We start from the raw sequence: 15,275 nt of genomic DNA, 5'->3' as shown, positions 1-15,275 counted from the left end.
AATAAAATAAAAAAAGTAAGAGGGGAAAAACAAATGAGAAAGATAGAAGACTATTATACGATATGGTTCTCTTTGCACCGTATCTAAACTGATGCACACAAACTTGGCGGAAGTTTGCAGTGGTTGGCGAGCAAACCAAACCAGACATATCCTACTACCCGTTGCTGCTTGAATAGTGAAGTTCTCCTACTATTATGTCTATATAATTTAATCTATATATGTACAAAGAATATTATCTCTCGTCTGCTAGAAAACCTCTTACATTTTTTTTTCACATATTATGTATCTTAAATCTCGTTATTTCATTTAAATTCAATTTAATACAATAACTTTCAACTCTAAAGATTTTAATTTACTTCAAGATTTATAAATCATGAAATAATTTTTTTCAATGAAGAATAAAATCACTTAAGAGAGAATTTTAGTCTAGAATTCGGAAAAAATTGAAAAAAAAAATTTTTTTTTTCATATTTCCAACGTTTAGACATATTTCAGAACATGCCTGCAAAAGAATTTTTCAAGCTGGCGTGAACGATATCTTAAGTTCTACTGAACCAGTTTAGTTTAAATTTGGTATATGAACATTCTTCATACATTCCTCTATTCGGACCACCGACACAGTAAAAAAAATTGTCTATTTGTGTTGAATCCAGTCTGTGTTAAAAATTTTTTTGATAAAACAATATGAAGTGTGCCCCTTTAGTATTAAATCTCGACACAAATTTTATGTCGACCATATTTAATACAAAAATTATGTTGATTTTACACAAATTTTTTCTGTGTACTTCGCAAGTCCATACGTTTTTGAATTGCTTTTTTTTCTCAATTAATTTTTAATCTATTCTTAACTTAAAATATCAGTACACAAATACTAAAAAAACCGATGGTAAAAATATTCTGTCTTGTTTTTTTAGAGTTCGAAATTTGTGTCTCCAGACTAGAATACAACTTTAAGTGACAAGAAGCAAGTACTTCGTAAACAATAAAAAATTTTAAGAATAAATTTTGTATGAGAAGTAACGTAGAATTTTCACGAGACCGTTTTACGATGACTAGTCAAAGTATCATATCAAAAAGTTTAGTTTCTGCTAAGTTTTGAGGACTTTCAAAAAAGTTTTTCCAATTTATTAGCCTAGAATTTATTGATTATGAAAAATTTCTTTCTTTTTACGACATAAATTCTGACAAAACATAATTTTTGTATGTCTCATACATTACTCTTGAAAAAAAAAAAAGAAACTGGAAAACGGTAGACCCTGCAGGCCATCTCTGAAACTTCCTGCTATGCAAAACCAAAATTTTGATTTCTTGGAGCTCAAAAAAATAACTTTTGTTCTTTTTCGAACTCTAAACTCTAAAACGAAAACAATTTTTGGCTAGTAACTTCTTGTAAAGTTTAAAAACCTTTTAAGAATAGCGCTAAAACTCAAAAACTCTGAAACAATTATGAATTTAATAAAAATACCTTTAGCTTCAAGAAATTTCTGATCGATACTACACTGAGAAAAAAAATTTAATCAAAAACAAATGTAGTCTTCAAAATTCCAGTCTTGATATAAAATACTCAAATTTCTGAATTCACAAAATGCATGGATTTAATCGAAAAATAAATTTTTGAGTAATGAAAAAAAGTTCTTCATTCAAGAATTTTATGAATTGAACAAAGCACTTTACTTTCACGTTATTTTCAAACAAAGTGTGATGTATTTCACCCAAAAATTAATCTCAAATATGCTTTAGAATGAGTTGAAATGGAAAAAAAAATTTTTTTTTGGTATTTGGATGAAGAACTTTGATTTTAAACCAAGAATATACATTTCTTAAAAATTAAACATTTTTTTTTCTTAAAGTGCGATATAAAAAAAAATATCTATTATCTTTTATATTCCTCTGAAGACGTCTATATACATTTTTACTAAGGTTACAGCATTATCTCTTAATTGAACCTTTCTACTGCAGAAAAAAGACTTCAAAGCCCTTAAAACTTTAGCGAAAAAAAACTTAAAGCAATTTTCCGGCTACTTATATCTTGTAAAGTTTGAAAATATCTTTATAACGACATTAAATTTTTAAAAGTGTAAAAAAATGATGAATTGGATTTTAGACTCTTGCCTTTAAGAAATGAAATTTTTTATCTATTCTACTAAATTCATCATTAAGATACTTCATCATCTATGTTATATATTCTTTATAATATTGATTATCTCACTGTTCAAGAACAAAAAAATATTGACAAAAAAATTGAAACTTAGATAGAGACCCTGATTACGATAGCCGGAGTCCAGTGGGTCGAGGACCGGATGTTAATTTACAGAGAGCCCGGGGCTGTATTGTGGCACTACAAAAAAGGGTGGCCCATAAATGAGCCAGACGTTATCAGAAAAGAAACGAGGTGATTCCAAGGGGTCAAGGAGAAGAAATTAGTTGTCTAAGAGGAATATCAAAGACGACAGTGAAAACGTGGGCCAAGAAAGATCCGTAGGGTCGTGAAAAGTCCGTAGTTACTATGCTTTAGAGAATCGAAGCCAAGTGTAGAATAGACGTAAGGTGTAAGTGTTGAATGAGGTCTATTCTTTCCCCTTCACTTCAGAAGAGTTAATCTTCTTATTTAACCTCTAGAAATTATGCTGACAATTATATTTGACAATTAACAATTCGATAGTCGCATCATTAGTGCCTCATTCCCATAAAAAGTTTGATTAAATTAAAAGTGACGCATTTAAGTTTAAAAAGTATTTTATAAAAATGTTAATAGCGATAGAGATATAAATATAAAGATTTTAATCAACGATAGGGAGAATAACTTCTTTTATTTCTATAAAACTAATATTAACTTTTGTACATCTTAGATATCATCTGATTGGCTGGGTGGTTCGTAATCAGAGTTAAGGTTTTGAGCTGTTATAAAAGATCGATCTATACAGTCTTAGACTTAAGAGGGCGCTGGTAAAATCTTGAGGTACGTATCAAAAATATTTTGTGTTAGAATTCAGAATGTTTTTTTACTTGCGCAGAAGAAAAAATTAATTTAAATCAAGACAATTCATTTTGGAAAGTTTCATCGTCTTTATTGAAGTAGAAAAATTCTTAAACTAAGAACTCTATATTGGTTTAAGGAAATTTTACGTGATACAAAAATTCTTCGTCTTGAGTCAAGTTAATTTTTTTTTTCAGTGTAGGTTGTTTTAATTTATAATCTCTTCTACTTAATTGAAAAAATAAAAAAAATTTTGTCTTTGGTTTTATATGGTTTTTAGCGATAGTTGATTTATTATTAAAAGTTTTCGGAGTAGTTCTAAATAGATTTGAATTTCGCGCTAAATAACGTTTTTTTGTTTATTTATTTTGTTTTGTATTAATTTATCTTATTTAAAGAGTAAAAAAAATTTTTTAACGGACAAATCTTCATCATAAAATGAAATATTCAAACATTTTTCAGCAATTAGAGTGTATAAAGTTAAAAAAAATTTTTCTATGAAAAAAAAATTTGAAAAAATTTTTTAAATCATGTAGACTCAGTCATAAGGCTGACAACGAGTTCTTCTAGTTCAGTTGCCGATAAAAATTTTATTGTTTTCAAGCTTTTTTTTTTTTTTTTTTTTACGGGTACCTGCAAAAATCAAAATTTTTTTCTTCAACGGCAGCTGAAAATTTACTTTATTTACTTTGAATGCAGTTGAAAAAAGATGATTTACTATATTTAGATTCCCGAAAACTAAGCATTTCCTTAATTACCCCGTTTTGCCCTCTCTTCCCACCGCTATTTATTTTAGCCCGAGCTAGATTTTCTGACAAAAATTTTATGCCTATAAGGAATTGAACAAAAAAAAAATTTTATCAGGGTTAGCTCTATAATTTAGAAAGAACATGAGAATATAAAGAGATGATGGTTAAGAGTAGAGTGAGGATGAAGATGAGGATAACGACGAAAAAAAGGAGCTGGAATAAAAAATAAAGAACCTCATCTACCAATACTGTCATACGTATGATTTATAATGACATATAGATGTATGTATGTATGTACGCGAGAATGAGTAAGATATGAGAAGCTTTATGTATACACCTTGAAATTTGTGCCAAGAGCCTGAGCGAAAGTAAGATATAAGATCGAATTGATACGCGGATAAAGGTTTTCGTCGATGCCTAGGCTCATATAAATCCACTCCAGTAGACTCTACTTGATTCGCGCTACACTCACGCCGGTTCTTCAATCTCAGCTGACAATTTTATTACCGGCATCAGAATAGACTTATTTTATTTATCACGTCACATTCTCAGCAATATAGAACACTACTATTGTGCTCGCTCAGTAATATATGAATTAATAATGTATTGCATGTATTTATAATGCGGATATCTACTTAGAAGGTATTTTTTTATTAAAGGGCTACTCGGAAGACACTTTTTTTAGATTTGTTTCAGATAAGAAATCGATCGGTAATGACATTGACATTTATCGAGATTGCTTTTTTATAAACTGAGTGAAAATTGACGAAATTTTTTTTTTTACTTCATTTTAACAGAAATTTTCGTTGAGATATTTAATAACTATGAATATCCGAACAAAAACAGTTCCACTGTAAAAAATTACGCCAAGTACACGTTCACAACTCTTGATTTACAAAAATGCCAAGGAAAAATTATCATTTTACAAAAAGATGTAAAATAAAAAAAAAACAGACCAAGTAGCCGTTATGATCTTTCATAATTGAAAAATTTTGTGATAAATTTAACAAATAAAAACAATTTTTTAGACGTACTTGGCGTGCGTCATTGAGTACCCAAAATTTTTTCAGATGAATCGTGATAACGTGATAATACCCCTCAGGTAACTCATTGATGTCAAATATCAGTAGTTCAATAATCACTTTATCTCCTGTTCTTTCCCTCTTCACAGCATTACTGCATGTCTGATAGAAGTTTGATTAAACATCATTTTTAATGTACAACTTTTAATAACTTTCCAATGAATGAACTGATTTTCAAGTGGCTGGCAGCATTCAACGCCGTTTTTAAGCCCCGTAAAGAATTTTTAAGTTCGCATTGATCGAACGTTAAAATTTAGGAGTACTTCCGAAAAAAACACTTTTTTCGGTTTTCTTTCGTTCACGATATCTTTTGAACGAATTAACCGATTTTGACTGGTCAAGCGGCAATTGACGTGATTTTTCAAGATCAAGAGCTGATTAGTTTTTGGAGATAATCGACTCAGCCGTTTAAAAGTTATTCCAAAAAAGCAACTTGAAAACAAAAATTTTTCTGAAATTTTTTCACGGTTTTTTTGAGATATCTTGAAATTCATCTATCGGAATCGGTCAAAATTGTATTCAAAAACCAAGTTCGTTCATGTTTTTTCAAATGGGCCAACCACGATGAAATCGGTAAAGTCGTTCATAAGTTATGAGAGGTTTACACACACACACACACACACACACACACACATAGTGACACACAATGACACCCTTGTGGGGATACTCATGTAAGTTTTCTGTGACCTTCAAAAAATTTTCAATTTTCTTAGCGGAAGTTCAAAATATACTGGTGGCAAGAAAAATGATTACTGAATTAATTATAAAAACTGCTTAGTAAATTAATGATCAAATTTCGTGATAAAATCCTATTTTTTTTTTTAATTTATAGTAGAAATAAATCATACTTTAAAATAGGGCTCCGGTGTTTCTTAAACATTTATTAATGCTATATTTTCTAATGAAGTCAATTTAATTAACATTTCATTCAATTAATAAACTTATTCATTTTTTCTCGATCTGAACGAAATGCTCGGAAGCTATTTAGTTGTACAAATATCAATCTTATCCATGAAATAATGAAAACAAGCATGAATTTCAATTGTTATCGATTCATATGGTTGCATCAAAATGATCATCAGTAGGGTTAATGACTTGGTGAGGAAGGGCTGAAAGAATTGTCCGTAAAATCGCTTTTCATATCAGTTCTCTGGCTCAATTGTCATAAATGAAAAAATTTTGGGTACTCAATGACGCACGCCAAGTACGTCTAAAAATTGTTTTTATTTGTTAAATTTATCACAAAATTTTTCAATTATGAAAGATCATAACGGCTACTTGGTCTGTTTTTTTTTATTTTACATCTTTTTGTAAAATGATAATTTCTCCTTGGCATTTTTGTAAATCAAGAGTTGTGAACGTGTACTTGGCGTAATTTTTTACAGTGGAACTGTTTTTGTTCGGATTTTACATCTTTTTGTGAAAATTTCTCCTTTTGACGTGATGAGCACTCGATTTTCGAAACACGAGGTAAAACCAATGACTTCACGATTTTTGAAAATCTTTGATTTTCTTAACGGATAGTTAAAAAAATCATCAAAGTAAATTTAAGATTTTTTTTAGAAATTATATTTACATTGAAATTTTTCTTAATTACAATTTCCGCCATTTAGAAATACAGAAATTACATATTTCATAAAAAACGTTGCATTTGTTCTTTCGTTTTTTACATTCTCACAGAGTATTTAAAATTTGTCCCTTGTAGAGACTGAAAAAATGGATTTATCAACCATATACTAACAAATAGTTGTTACATACATAATATCTCGCATTTTTGTTACAATCACATCTTTTACGCTCTTATTCTCGTTGTACTTCACTGTAAAGAGAGAATGATAATAATTACATCAAAGGAAAAAAACAAAAGTCGAGAAAAAATTACATACTGATCATCATATTATTCACCATGTAATAATTCACCGTACAATATTTTGCAAGCTTTTCGTGCTTGGTATATATAATCTATACTCGATATCATTAATGGTAGCCAGTAATTGTTGCGCATGATAATTTCCATCGTTTGTTAACTGCGGCAATTTTTCATAATTCATTGTCTTAATCATATTATTATTCAAATTAACACTCGAGAAATCAATAGTCTTATCAGCAAACGAAACAAAATAATGTGATTTAAAATTGATAGTAAATTTTGATTTGTACCTGGAAACACTTAAATGACTTACTGTACGTAATTTTAGTCGACTTATAACGATACAAGTCATACAAATAGTGTATGTACATCGGTATTAACAAATAATAATTATTATTTTAGTATAGCATCCTTCCCCTTCAAGGAATAAGGTTATAAATATAATAATAAAATTTTGATTGAAATTTTGAAAATTGAATTTTCGCGCGCTATTTGGAATAAAAATGAATAATTTTCTTAATAACTAATAATTTAGCATCCTTTTCTAAACAGGAAGAATTATAATTGCTATTATTATTATTGCAATGATAATAATAAAATTTCATATGAATTTTTAACTTTAAAATTTCCCGCGTTTTTTGAAATTATAACTACAATAATTTATATTAGTCGTCGCGATGTGTTTACTCAAAATTCCTTCGACTGAGGGCCGGATGTTAGATTAATTAAATAATAATCTTCATAACTATAACAATAATAATAATAATAATAATAATAATAATAATAATAATAATAATAATATCTCTATAACAATAATTATGATAAAGACAGAAATATACAAGTATTAAAAAAAATAAAATAATAAAAAGTTTTCTAAAATAAAGTTGTGTTAATTATTTTACAAATACATGTAAAGAAATAGTGAATGAATTTAAATTCAAAATAACAGCTTAATTTTTCAGACATGCCAGGTGCATATAGAAGTAATACAGCTTACAGCTGGGCATATATTAGGATTATGTATGAGTACAATAAATTTGAATTAATTTTAATATAATATTTAAAATGAATTCAAATTCGCGCCTTTCTGGCACATAGTGACACCTACTGGATACATTTAGAAGTATCCCAGTTCAAAGCTGAGAAAGTAATGAAAACGATTCACACTATATACATTTACATCAAATATCTACAACAAATATTCATTATTATAACAACTTTAAATAATGATAACAATAATATTAATAATAACAATAAAAAGAATCATGAAAATCAAACGTTAAATAGAATAAAATTACAATTTTAGATAGACTAGATTTGAATTAACCGCCTATTTTATCAAACTTTCAATGGGAATGGAACAACTCTGATACTATACAGTAGTATACTATTCTAACAAAATGAAATGTACCAACTTGAAAATAAAAAATCTGGAGCAGAGTAACTATCCGGAGCGGATCTCAGGCGTCAAATGGAAACGAACTAACTCTCATACTCGAAGTGGTATACTATTCGCAGAAAATTGAACAGTACCAACTTCTAAATAAAAAATTCGACCGAAATTAGTAAAATCTCTCGTAGTATCGAAAAACGGGGGAGCGAAAATATTATAAATTAAGATAACGCTAAAAAATGAAAAAAACTATATAATTATTGCTGTTTTATAGAAAGAACTAATAATTAAACTATTCAAAGCGCGTGACAAGTGTTGACATGTATATAGTAATAAAATAAATCAAGTTGAAAATAGAGTGAGGTTATGTTGACGTCTGACTCGAGAATAGAGGCACTGTAGCTTTACGCCTACACATTCACACACATTTTATGTGTGTTGTTGAACGTGTACTTGGCTTGAGGCACGACAGTGCCTCCGGATAAAAAGGAGATAAAAAAGTAGCTTATTACAAATTTTTCAATTTAATATTTTTTTTTAACTGTTTACGTCAATTAACATGGCGTATTAAAAAAAATTAGTTTAGTAGATAATTAAACTAAAAATTTTAGTTAAATAAGCTTCTTAAGAGAGAAAAAAAATCATTTTTATTTTAGAACTTTATATCTCGGACTCAATTCTTCAGTAGGAAAAATATTCAGAGACCATGCACCACCTATCGGATATTTTCAACACTATCTTTGGTCGAAAAATTATAAATTTGAATTTAGGCAACATCAAAAAATTATTTTTCTATCTTACAATTTTTTAATCTAAAAGCGATCTAAAAAATTCTTCTTATAAGAAGAAAATTTTCTTCGCTTAATATATAATTGTTGTCTTTAAAAATATTGTCTTGACTCAAAAAGTAATTTTTTCTATGTCAAAAAAGTTCTTAGATTTTATTTCTTTCCACAATAAATCATTTCTACATTTACTTTATTAAATTCTGCTTTTACAATATATATTAAGAATGAAAAATAATATTAAAAATGAAAAATACACTACGAAAAAATAAAAAATACGTCCGATCCCGTGACTTAAGAATTTGTTAATACGAACAATTTTTATCATATCAATTTTTTGACAAAAGAATATCAATATATGTTTTTCTCATGATAATCAGATAAACGAATAGCTTCAATATAATTAAATAAAAATTATTTAACTCAATTCGATCAATTTTTCAGACAAAAATATATATTCTCAAAAATTATCAAGAACATAATTTCTTGTGTCAAAAACATAAATTCTTAATAGAAATATTTTTTTTCTCAATCTAATGATATCAATTTACCACGACTATATTATATCTTTTTCACGTAATTACGATAATCTACAGTCTCGAGAAATGAATCAATTAGTTAAAATACAAACATAAATCTTTTAGAAATAATCTTTTTAGGAGACACGTTTTATGGAGTGTGATCACGAGAGATAAAAAATTACACAAAATGATAAATATTAAAATAATTTATCAATTCATTTTTTTTGTACTTAATGTTGTACAAACACGAAGACATTTAGATGATATTTCACGGAGATATAAACATAAAAATAATCATAAGCACACATTAATAGTTACGGAATTTATTTAGCGTGAGATGAAAAAAAAATTGAGATTAATAGACGGGTAAAATGAAGATTGAAGTTTGTTTTATCACTTTGTCAATGCCTGATCAGAGATAAATGTAAGTATGCTATACAGATATTGTCGGTATGCATGCTAGACTCCCACATGTATATTGAAGAATAAAAGCAATATATGACAATAAGAGATACGTAGATACATGTGATAGGAGTTTCATTTACGACACTTGGCATCGGGAGTTATTTTGTGATTGCTATGACCGTCGAGTCGAGTAACCGCGAGCGTCTACAAGAATTACATGTACATAAAGTTGACTCTAAAAGCTTGACAATCACTCTCGCTATCTTTTATTTAGTTACTTTTTTGCACTATTGCTGTCGGAAAATTTTCTTTTAGCTCTGTCGGGTTTTTTTCTTTATTTTTTTATAAACAGTTGTCAGGCTGGAAGCCAAATTGGCAAAGGGGCTATGGACTCATCTAGCGCCATTCGCCAGAGACTGAATATCTTTTTTTGCTCTACTACACTTACGTCATCTTATCAAGAGGGAGTTTTTTTTTACAAGTGTTTATTAACGAGCTACAGTGATCATAAACAAAGCAAGCACACTTGGAGTTGAATTCTATGTCTAATTGCGATCCGAGTGGTCTTGAAAATAGTCGAGAGATACACTTGTGTATCAGAAACAACTATTTTCCGTAGGTATTTGGATGCGAAAAAAAAAGTATTTTGTAATTTTTTAAATCAATTTTTTCAGGTCATCACTTTTTCTCTCATTTTTATTTTTCTTCAAATAGTTTTATTGAAGACGAAGGTCTTAAGAAATTGAAGCACAGAAAATTTTTTTTTCTTTTTAAATATGATCATTTTTGTTATAGTGTGGCATTAAATTATTTTTAATTTCTTAGGCCTTAAAGAAAATTTTTTAATCATAATTTTTTTAATCAAGTACAGAGTGAACGATAGTAAAGAAGTCGAACTTCAAAGGAAGATTTTGTTATTTTACTTAAAAAAAAATCGTTCTTTTGAACAAAATTCAACTCGAATTATTCAAATTCATGACCAACTATAGATTGCGAATGTTCCATAAAAACTTCGGTCACCTAAAATACTAAATCACGTCCATTTAACCTTAGAACATTGGAAAAAAAATGTTCTTCGGTTCTTTTTGTCTCAGGAGACTCATTTTAGTACTCTTCGGTTTATAAATTTTATATTTTCGGTAAAAATAATGGTTCTTTTTCTAAAATAAATGTTGAAAAAATATCTATAGCTTTTCTATCTATACATTGATAAAAAAATTAACTTGACTCAAAATCTTGAACCAAGAATACAATTTTGAAGAAAATGATTTTTTTTAATTAAGGAAATAAATTCTTGAGTTAAGAAATTATTCTTGGTCTAAAAAAATTTTCTTCTTTCAAGAATTTATTTTCTTGACTCAAGAAAATAATTTTATTCAATATGGTATTCTTAGTTCAAGATTTTGGCTCTTGAGTCAAGTTAATTTGTTTATTAGTGTACAGCTATTAAGTTTTTGATTATCTGAATTTTTCGAAAACAATAATAGTAAGGGTCATCATTAAAAAAAAAAAAAAAAAAAAAAAAAAAAATTATTTACGATAAATTTTTGATAAAATTGAAAACTCTTATTTTCAAGCAGTAATCCATACCAGCGTTTTTTCTCTGAAATGTTTCCGCTTAAATTATGAAATACTGATTTTTTTATTTTATTTCAATAAAAGACAGAGTTTTACGAATTATTACAAAAATTTCCAACATGAATCATTAATAAAAGTATTTAGTTTCGCTAAAAAAAAAAAAAAAAAATAACTACTGTTTCTAGATAATTACTCGTCGGATGAGATAGTTTTTTGTTCTTCGTACAATCAAACTGACTTGACTATGAGTGACGAGAAAGAAAAAAATAAAACTCAAAACGGTAAAATAAAAAAAAAATTTTTTTTAAAATAGTTAAAAGTCAAGCCCTGAGGTTGAAAGAACAATCACAATTCAAGAATCGTCTCGTTTGATTGATTTTCCGAAACAAAAAAGATCGAAACGAGTCCGCGGGCGATTTCGCGAACCCGACTTACTCGTTTTAGAAGTAAATAAAAGGGTTAAAAGGCAACGAGGGTTGGTGAATAGAGAGAGAAGATACTAGAAGGAAAAATATGAGTAAGAAGGGATGCTCAGATTGTTGAATACAAAGCATCAAATAGGAGAGAAGTAAAGTTAGGATAAAGGAAGATAGTAGCATAGAACGAGAACGCTTACAAGTCCTCAGGGGCACATATGCGGCGGCGCATGACCCTCAATGTATCACGCGTATGTATCAACAACGGTGCTTCATTTCTGCAATCCTTCGCTCTCCAGATATATCACAATACAGCCTCATTTCCGGTGAACTCTACACCACACTAAACTCAAAAATAGATCACCGATGGTTCCACAAAATTACTTTGTTTTTTGTTTTATTTTTATTTATTGGAGGGTTTTATTAACGAACCTGAATACACAACAACAGAAACATGAAAAATGAGAATATCTATTTATGTCAACAAACTTGTTCAGTTTCATTTCGTTTACTTTACTCATAAATTTACTTTTAAAACAATAACAAAATCAGAATAGTTTATGAAACAAAACCGCTAGAGAGGTTTTTAATTGTGTATCTACTTTGTTAACAATAAACAAATTTTATTATCGTTAACTAGGTTTGAATAAAATACCTGTTTTTTATTATTTCAGTGCTTCTCAAGTAGAATAATAGTGCACTAATTATACTTTAATAATATAAAATTTTAACTAGTTAGAAAAAATAAAATAAAGAAAATGGAAATTGTCATTTACGGTAACTATTATCTGAAAGTTTTTGACAAAATTTTTGTTTAAGGCTCAAAAAATTCCATTTTTTTTTTAACTTTATAAAATTTCTGTAAAACCATCTCAAGATATCTTCCAAAAATGATAAATTAAAATTCTATTTAATTTTAATATTATAAACAGTTAAGTGAGAGTCTATAGTATTAGAATATCATAGCGCGCGACAAGGCGGTCATTTTTTTTTCCAAACACGTTATTCGCGAAATGACTTTAAATTTGTGTACACTCTATCGTTAAAAGTTTTCAACCAATCACTTTAAAAGTAGGCTGATTACTTCTTTGTATAAACATGCTTTATATGAACGTAAACTTGGAACAATATCATTGTTGAAAGTATTTTTATATTGCAAAAAAAGTTATAAAAAAATAGCAAAAGATAAGCTCTTTCATTCAAACGCTTCAAAAAAATGCAATCTTCAATTTTTTAAAAGGAGTAAGATTTATATAGAAGATATATATATACAAAAAGCAAATTTTTATTGCTATCAATTTTCGAGAAAATTCTTCGAAAATTTTACAATACTTATTTCAATGCGTAGATAAGATGTTTTCATAATTTAAAAGGATTCTATACATTTCTTGTATGTTAACAAAATTTTTGAAAATCATTAAAATAAAAATTTTAGAAGACATAAAAAAACGTAGTTGAGTTATGTGGACAAAATAATAATGATGTAAGTGGATTAATCAACAATTTAAATTAATTAAAAAGTACACTTGATTAAACTGAAGATAAATTGCACTCTTTACCACGTATAAAAATAAAATAAAAATCGCTACAGCGTAGGATAATGACACATTTTTTACATATTAAAATAAAAAAAAAAAATTAGTAAGTTCAGGAATGGCTGTCTGTGGATAAAATCATTAGCTTTTCTTGAACAAGTAATAAAAAGTGAAATTTTATCTATCTACTTTAATGAAGTTTGATAGCCTGTAACTTCCAACCGGGTTGATTTATAAACGAAGCAATAAAGACCTTTATAGGCCATTCAGTTTTCTCCAGAATCAGTGATCAAGTTTTAATTGGTCAACCGTTAAATATTTATGGAACATTTTCTATTACTTCATCGACATAGAATATCTTAGAAACGTCTAGTAATTGAAATTAAAACTTTACATCTTAAACGGATAACATTTTTCGAACATCTATAATTTATACTACCGTTAAAGTTTAAAACTTATTATCGCGATATTCTATAACTCTCTAGTAATATAAAATATTAAATTAAATTTTTTTTAATAATCATTAAAAAAATTTTCTATAATTTTACTATTTTTCTTTCAATAGAAGATTAAATTTGACAATGAGAAAATCTTTAAGCTTTATAAGTCATAAGCTGAGATCACAAAAGTTGTAAAGTTTTTTTTTTTTGATCATCAGTTATATATATATATATATATATATATTAGTTATAAAAATAAAATAGTAAACTCGATAAACTTTAACTCGCGTTAACTTTCAAACAGAAATATCTTTACCGCGTCCTTGATTTCACATAATGTGAATTCTTTCCATGCATCCACTTTTTTTATTTTATTTTTTTCAATCCGTTTTATCCTGTCTCGTCTGCGTGAATTCGCATAGCAATCTGATTTTGTTTTGCTTTCTTTGGCAATTTTTCTGTGTTGTCACAATGCTGAATATAAAATTTAGCTGTGGGCACTTCTTTGGAATTTGCAAGCTGCTGCAGATTTTTATTGTCAATTCAGCTTTAAACCAACTATTGAAAATAATAAAATAAATAATAACCCATATATCTTACCCAAACATAAATTGAGAAAATAAAGGCCTATCAATTCAATAGAACGCAGTGTTCTATAAAATAAAAAAGTATACTCTACAATTTTTATATACTAGCAAAAAATATACCTAACACTCAGTTTAATATCCCCGATAAAAATAATAAAGTGCAGGTTTGTTCATAAATTAATTTTGTAACCTGATAATTAATAATAATAATTATAAAAGTCTCTTCTTGATCCTATTAACGGTACGTGGGAATCTCTCTGCTTGCAAGCACGACATAATGATATAACGCCTTTTGTATCGGTATCAAGTTGAATACCGGCGAGTCACGCGACAACTTTATCAGTAATTTTAAATCCTCTCAGATTTTCGTTTAAACTAACTAGTCTTGCTTTTTAATAATAAATAAAATATAATTACGTTCACCAGAATTATTTTTATAGCTGAACAATGCATCTATTGTTTAATGTCATATAATCGTTCTTCATTTTACAAAGTGTTTATATTTCAATCCAAAGTAATTACATTTTTTGGAAGTACCAATAAGTTTCTTAAAAAATTATCTAAAAATTTTATTTCATTTTTTATCCCTAAGAATTTATCAAGAAATTTTTTTTAATATTACTCAATATAAGTTTTTTTTTTAATAATTAGAATTTTTCATGGTTAATATTACTTATATTGACTCTTATGCTATGATCGAATCTTGGTTCCTTCATGTTACACAATTTTCCTCCAAGAAGAAATTACCCGATAAGATTAAAAGTAATAATAAGGTGCCAAACTAACTGAACGTAATTAACAATATTGTTCGTCAATAAGAAATTAAGTGGGAACTCTTAAGAAATAACTTTAAAGTCATAATCACTTCAAAATAGCTCTCTTACAAATAACGTTATAATACATAACGCTATTGGATCTGTTGTGTGTAAACCTCTCA

At 27.8% G+C, this 15,275-nt stretch overlaps 1 protein-coding gene across 1 annotated transcript in view; it reads right to left on the bottom strand.

The window, feature by feature from the left end:
* The window catches only part of LOC141526628 (uncharacterized), a 64,151-nt gene that overhangs the window by 42,449 nt on the left and 6,427 nt on the right, over positions 1-15,275 (bottom strand). The window lies entirely within an intron of this gene.

This window comes from Cotesia typhae, unplaced genomic scaffold, assembly GCF_013202065.1.
Source record: "Cotesia typhae breed Kobodo isofemale line unplaced genomic scaffold, CoteBio_Ctyphae contig_11, whole genome shotgun sequence".
Classification (NCBI taxonomy): domain Eukaryota; kingdom Metazoa; phylum Arthropoda; class Insecta; order Hymenoptera; family Braconidae; genus Cotesia; species Cotesia typhae.
Note: the sequence above shows the minus strand (reverse complement) of the source record. Positions and strands in the feature narration are given on the sequence as shown.